Source organism: Ursus maritimus, unplaced genomic scaffold (assembly GCF_017311325.1).
Source record: "Ursus maritimus isolate PB19 unplaced genomic scaffold, ASM1731132v1 scaffold_10, whole genome shotgun sequence".
Lineage (NCBI taxonomy): Eukaryota > Metazoa > Chordata > Mammalia > Carnivora > Ursidae > Ursus > Ursus maritimus.
The window spans coordinates 58,447,753-58,455,350 of NW_024423344.1; the positions used below are offsets into that span (position 1 = coordinate 58,447,753).

Genomic DNA, 7,598 nt, shown 5'->3' on the forward strand with positions numbered 1-7,598 from the left:
TACCTCCCTATCTAATTTATCTCACATTTTCTACACCAATCTATGATTTTTCTGTTCTCCTCCTTTCTATCCTGCCCATTGGGGTTTACTTTGGTTTGATGTGTTATAAACTGCTAAAGAATGAAAGGTAACTCCAGGTTCATTGCCTTAGCAAGTGGACCCCAAATCTTGTTTTTACCGGTCCACAGCAATTTGCTACCTCGTTTCATTGCCCACCTACCTAGCGTTACCTCACTACCTCATTCCATTGTCTATGCCGAGAGATAGGATGGTGCTAGTGACCTGAAACTGAACTTCCGAGACTCTGGAAGCTGCTGGGATCTCCCTTGTTCTTTTGGTATGTATGTGTCCCTGAACTATTTAAGGTGAGATTTGTACCTTCATTTTCCAAATAAAGCAAATTAAAGTCTAATGGGATTTCACTATGAAAGAGCTTGAGAGGAACATTCTCTAAGTGACTTTAGTGTTAACACTAGGAAAGTTTATTAAAATATAAAAAGAAGCAGATCTTTCTTTTCATATGTTATATCCAAGAAATACCCGGAATATGCTATGAATTTTTTTCTTTTTTTTTTTTTTTACTGCAGGTAACTCTTTTATTGAACATCCCCTAAAGTGATAGAGTAATTCAAACTCCTTGTCCTAGGACTGCATGAGCAAGTATGACATGGTATGAAAAGTGATCTAACTTTACCGGATGAAGGAATATAAATTAGAATACAAGTTTTAGGGAAGTTATATGTTTGTCTCAAACCCAGATGGCAAAGACAAATTTTTTCAGGAGAACCTGGGAGAAAAAAAATAAATGACTCTAACAAATGTTGCTGGAATTTGGGATTTATAGCCCTTTAAAAATTCAAGAACTTAATTGCGAGTAAAGGAGACACCATTTTGCTGTCATCAAACAGTGCAGTCTAGTGAGAGAACCAGTTCTTAAAAATAAGATAGGTGTTATGCAGGACAAATGCGGTGTACTGTAAATGAAAAATCTAACTCAGTCTAGATAAATGTCCTCAGCATTTGCTTGAAAATAAAAACTTTGATCTTTTCATTGAAATCTAAAGGATGAGGGTTAGCTGACAAGAGAAAAAAAAGAGAGAGAGAGAAAAGTCAGAATGGTTGGAGCAGAGGGAACATTGTGTGTGATGGCTTAAGACAGGGAGTACTATTGCTCACCAGAGGAAACGAAAGTCAGAGTGAAAGAAAGAAAAGAAAAATGTGAGAGATAAAGCTACAGAGTGAAGAGCAGCCCAGATAACGGCAGACCTTGCACACGTTCAAAGTGGGGAAGCCAATGAAAACTTCTGAACAAGAGAGATGCAGTCAGATTTGCGTTGTTAAATAATCGATTTGCCTGGACTATAGAGACGAGATCTGCAGAACAGAAAGAAAGTGGACCGTTTAGAAGGGTGTTGCATTAATTCAGGGAACAGCAGGTGATCGCTTGGATTAGGATCCTGGCAGAAAAGATGCTGAGAGATGCAGAGTCTGAGAGCTATTTAGGAGGCAAAATCAATAGAGCTTCAGACCTCCCTGATATGGGGATGAGAGATAGGAGAGTGTCTTGAACGATTCTCAGTTTCCAACTTGTACAATTGGATGGAAGCTGTTATCATTCATCAAGATAGGAGCCATTAGAGGAAGACGCTGCAAGTTCACCATCGAACATGGAAACATACAAATAGGCAGGTAGCCAGATAGATGGGGCTAGAATTCCAAAAGGCTGACATGCAAACACATATTTACATATTCCTAACAACGGAAGCCATGGGTATGGTGTGAACCCTTAACGGAAAGACGTTGAGCTGGCAATATCATATGACCAGTGACAAACCGCAAAGAAATTCAACAGTGAAGGATTGGATGGAAAAAAATGGACCATCCATGTGGTTGAGAAGGGAGAATTAGAGTCTAAGAGGAAAGCCAGAAGTGGGTGGTATCGAATAAACCAAAGCAACGTGCTGTCGTTTTTATGACTGTTGTTATGAATATTATTTTATTTAGAGGCAGTGATTTAATGTTAACTGAGAGGTAGTACAATTGCTTCTGAAATATCAGGCGAGGTGAAAGTTGGAAAGTATTCCCCGGACTCAGTGATATGAAGAACAGTGATGCAGAAAAGAAGAGCTAAGTAGAGGGGTGAGTAGACAGGATGGAATGGAGTGACTAATGAAAGCATGATGATGAAATCTCTTTTCTTTTTCTTTTCTTTTCTTTTCTTTTCTTTTCTTTTCTTTTCTTTTCTTTTCTCTTCTTTTCTTTTTTTTTCTTTCTCTTCTCTTCTCTTCTCTTCTCTTCTTTTTTTATTTAAAAAAGTATTTAGAACACGTAAAACAAGGCAACATGATTCTTTCTTGTCTTCGGGGGTGGGGTCCCTGGGTGGCTCCTCCGTTGCTGCTCTCTGAGACCATGTTACCACCTCGGGGCTCCTCCTCCTGCCCGCTCTCCTTGTCTTCAAGAGTAGATGTGCCTTCCTCATCGCTCTAATGGCTTTCTGTCGCTTCTTCAAGGTGTGTCTCCTCTGTCTCCATCGGGCCGCTCTCGTGCTCTCCCATTGCTCAGTCTTTCCAGCAGCTTGCTCTTCGCAGGAACCATGCCGCTCTGACTGCCCTCAGCTCGCTCTGCCACCTCCTTCTCCCTTTTCCCCTGCCTTTCTAGAACCTGTCCCTCTGCCTGTACAATTTCAGGGGCATTTTTTTCCATACCCACGTCTACTTTCAAACTGCACACACTTTTATGTTCGTTGTTCAAAGAATCTGTACTTTCCAGGAATTTCCTCTTCTTTTCCTGGTGTCACTCCTCTATTTGAAGTTCAGCCCCTAGTGTTTGCTGATGAGCCGTTAGGACTGGACCTGCTTTCTAGCTGTTGTGACAGCGGACCGAACGTCTGGCACCGCACCCTCACTGAGGATCTCACTCATACGGGGTGGTTTCTCTGGAAGCTGACGGTGGCTGTACCATGCTCCCTGACAGCCCTCATCGTAATCATCTGGATCTTCTGCAGAAGGCTCGCGTGAGGTTCTCCTTTCTCCGTGCGACTTTCTCCTGTCTCTGTCCACTTCCTTCCTCCAAAGCAGCTTCTGTAGGACTTTCTGCATTTATGTAAGCAAAGTATGCAGGGGAATTATGATCGGCTTTCGTAGATTCATCGTACTCTCTCTTTTCTGCATTTACATATTCTTGTTTTTTCATTAGCGAGATCTCGCCACAGGCCACCCATACTCTTGCCAATCTCCCACAACATTAGGTCAGGGTTGGTCCCAGAACTGTCTGCTCTACCCCACGTGGGGCATCAGCGGCTTACCTGTGGCCTTGGGTGTTTGGAATGGTAATACCAGAAGATGCCGAGACGGCTGTTAGTGACCGCTTTCCCTCCAGCCTGTAGTTGTTGTAGGTGAGATGACTGTATGGATTGTATCCCACAAAACCTGGTGTGCTGGGCATTTGTGTTGCAGGAGCTGGGGTGGGAGGTGGGGTGTAAGATGATCTTTTTGACATTTTAGAAGATTAAGTTCTCAGTTCCTCAAGAATGAAACTGAGGAGGGCATAAAAAGTGCCCACAGCTTCACCTTCCTTTCCATTTTGTGATGACGAAGAAATTTCTTACATTGGGTCCTGAAGGCAAGAATACAGGGCGGTAGTTAGGTGGTAAACTGACCTTGGAGAAAGGATTTTTTTTTTTTTTTTTTTTTTTAGGGTTAGAGAGTTTCCAGCCTGTTTCAGCGCCAATGGAAAAGATACATAGTAGGATGTCATATACAGAAAAGTGATTGATCTGGCCAAGAGGAGGCAGGAGCAGCCGAATGCAGAATTTCTTTGTTCCTGGGAAGAAGTACAAAACAGGGGCAGGTACATATCCTAAAAGTGAATGTTTAAAACACTTCAAAGTCCTTTCTAAATGTTCATACAGATTAACTCACTCAATCCACAGCCATACAAAGTAGAAACACTGATAACCCCATTTCATAGATGAGAAATTAAGTAAATTAACAAAAGCCAGTTTTATAGGTAATGGAACCAGGAATCAAACCTGGAAAGACTGACTCCAGCACCAAGCAGTTAGCCATTACCCTATTATTACCCTATACTATCTCTCTATCTGGTCTTACCATTTTCCAGCTAATTTGTGAGAACTCTGAGGGAAGCCTGTCTGCCTCATGACCTCCACTGGCTTTCAATAAAGACAAATTTAATCTTTGAAATGAAATACATATTCCAATATTTTAGATAAACAAAAGTTTAGAGGAGATGAGAAATGACCTCAATTTTATTTAGAGTAAATGGAAAAGACCAAATTTGAACCCAAATCTGTCTAAATTTAAAGCCATTGACCTTTTCCCTTGCCAAGATGAATGATTTTCAAGTTCTCATGGTTGAAAGCTGCTCTCCTGCTGATTGCAGTTACTCCAAGATTGATCTCTTAACCCTGCTTTAAAAGAAAGCTTTTCTTTTTTCCCCCTTTTCCCCTCTAGAGCCTACTACAGTAATTCAAATTTGTTGCCCTCATCAGTGCTCCCTAGTACCCCATACCTACTTCAATCACAGCACACATCTTTGCATTATAATCATCTGGTTAATTACTAATTACGGAACAAGATAACTGTTAACGCTTTTCTTTTTCTTTCTTTCTTTCTTTCTTTCTTTCTTTCTTTCTTTCTTTCTTTCTTTTCTTTTTTTTTTTTCAATGAGAAAGGCTACCAGCTGCTAAAAAGTAGTCTTGCTGAAAATAACCTGGAGCAGATCTTGTAGATTATCAAACATTACTTATTTCGGTGTTTCAGCTTTACGAAGACATTCGATAGATTGTGTATGAAGTCCTAGGACTTTGACAAAATCAAAGTCTTGAATTTGCCTTGAATTGCTGTAATCTGAGATCCAATGTTACAGCAACATTTTGTGTGGAGAAAGGGTGCCATGTCTCATGTTCTTTGGTAAAGAAAGCCCCCCAAGTACAGGAGAGGACGTTAACAGTTTGGGTAGTATAGTCTGAGCTGGTCGGGGGGAGGCTTGCTGATTCTTGGGGGGATCTTAGTCTCTATCTAAGGCTAGAACGAACACTTCTGAGGCTAACTGATTATAGTTGGCAGGTAATTGCTGAACATGGGGAAAGGCGATGAAAAATATCCGAAGTAGTCCTTACTTAGAGTGAGCAGCAGTGAACAGGTTTCATCTTCTTTACTGGTCAGGACCGGGTCTAGAAAATGTGTACTCTTTGGCAGTAAGAAACCTTGACAAACCTCTGATTGTCTTATCCTGGCCCTGAAAGCTGCACCCCCACTCCCTAGCCACCAACTGACGCAAGTTTCTTGGACTAGCCTGTGGCAGGACATCTTAAGAGCTAAAGGAGGGGTTACTTGGGAAAATAAGGATCATTGTCAGTTTGTTAGGTAATAAACAGGGCAAAAGGATTTTCTTTTCCTAACTCCTACTCCAGCGTGCAGAGCCCCTGCTGATTTATTTTTGCCGCTCCCCTATTGCAAATGTCTGCTCCCAGTGGATCTTAATTGTATATTTAATACGAAAGGCAGAAAGAAGTGTGGTATATGCATTTTTACTTCGGATGGTAGACTCTATCTCTAAGCGTCTGCAATAGCTATTTCATGGGACTTGCAGCACGATGTTAGGAATGTTGCAGATACCACCTCATTTAATACTTACACTACTCTGTATGATAGGTACCTGCCATTTGTTAAAACTTGAGACTTAGGCATTAAACTACATGGCCAGCATCACATAATTAGATGTTGATAAAATCAGTATTGAATCAGACTTAAAATACAAGTAGTTCAGTTACAGAAACTGTACTATTAATCCTAAACATAATTTTGTGCCTTGTCAAAGGGACTAAGCTGAAACTATTTTAAGTGGATTCTGTGTAAAGTAAAATTTCCTTCACTATCAATCTTTTAAGCATAAAAACCTTGTATTTTCCCATAGGTAAATTATATTTTGGACACAGAATAAAGATGAGTTAGGAAATTAATACTAAAATTTCAACATTGCTTCAGAACTGCGGTTTTTGAAAATATATTTAGTAACTTCAATAACCTATTTTTGATTTTGTGTCAATAATTTTAGAAGAGACACTATGGTTATAAATTGTGTAATTTGAAAATTAATCTTAGCCAGTGAATAAATGTTTATTGAGTTTTTCTTCAAGGAGTACAACATGATTTAACTCTTTCCATGGCCTCTCTTTCCTAAGCCATACACACAAAAGTGGAGGAATTACACAAATAAAAATTGGATGGTAGCATGGAAGTCTGCCCTGAATTGAACCAAAATAATAAAATATTCTTTGTATAAGGTCTAAAGATGTTTTATACACACCTCCTCCCCAACACCCAACCTGAACGTTCCTTCTTTTCTCTCCCTCTCATACATAAGGTATGTGGTCCCATACAGTGGATGTATCCTTGCAGAAGTCAACCAGCTGCTGTCATATCTTCCTGCAAGTCCAGGAAGAAATGTATCGCGCTCTGTTTTGGATTAGAGCATGCCACCAGGAAGATTACTGATAACTGAAAATTATAATTCAGACTGAGATAGGGGAAAATTAATTAGACATGAATCAATAGTCCCTTAGAAATTACACAGCTTTTCCTTTACAGTTTTCTTCTTTTTCGTCTCTGTCCAATCTTTCAGGCCTTCCCCTTTCTCCTTTATTAAGCACTGAATCCTGAGTAGGCTGGAGCCACTGTCATAGGTACTTATCTCTGGAGGGGTTCAGGTTTAGTGGAGAAGGACAACATATAAGCCAATACACTGCAAACGAGGAGGAAGTTTTGTACATAAACTATCGCACAGTGGATTTTCATTGTACCTCCCTCCTAGCATTTCAGATAAGGTGGTGTTATTCCAAATTAGCATTGTTTGACGATTGAGCACTTACAAAAAGAAATAGAAGGCTGTGATTTTAATTCAAACTGCCATTTAAATTGTTGTATTTTGGATTCTAGGATCTAAGAGCTAAATTTCATCACCTTCCAAACTGGAAGCAGGCGATTTGATCAGGCAAATCCAAGGAAGAAGTTTAAAAAAATCTTTTTTTAATAAAAATACCTGTGACCTATTTTACCATTTCAATGATTATCCTAATGGAGAAATTTTGATGATGTTTAATAAATTTCATTACCAGCATTTACACAGCACTATATATCTATGATGACATTCTTTCTGAAACATTTTAAAGTGAACTAATTAATTTGATATATTTCAGTAAAGTTTAGTTATTTCAAAGCATTCTGAAAACATGTTTATAGCAAATTAGTGAAGACTAATTCCAACTAGGATCATCAGTCTCCTAATGATCAATTCTGTGTGCTTCCCATTGTCCTATTATTACGCCAATACTAGAGTTTTTTGATTTTCATATTATTTTTGACATAACGCCATATGTAGTAGTTTGCCTTCACCAAGTACCACACACTGGGTGGCTTAAACAATAGACATTTATTGTCTCACCGTTCAAAGGTGTTGACAAGGTTGGTTCCTTCTGAAGGGTGTAAGGGAAGGATGTGTTCTAGGTCTTTCTTTTTGGCTTGTAGATGGCTGTCTTCATGTACACATGTTCCCCTATATGTGTGCCTGTGCAGAAA

General features: G+C 39.6%; 1 pseudogene; it reads right to left on the bottom strand.

Annotated features, from left to right (window-relative positions):
* Positions 1-288: 288 nt before the first annotated feature.
* On the bottom strand, positions 289-5,960 carry LOC103657600 (annotated as a pseudogene).
* Positions 5,961-7,598: the final 1,638 nt, after the last annotated feature.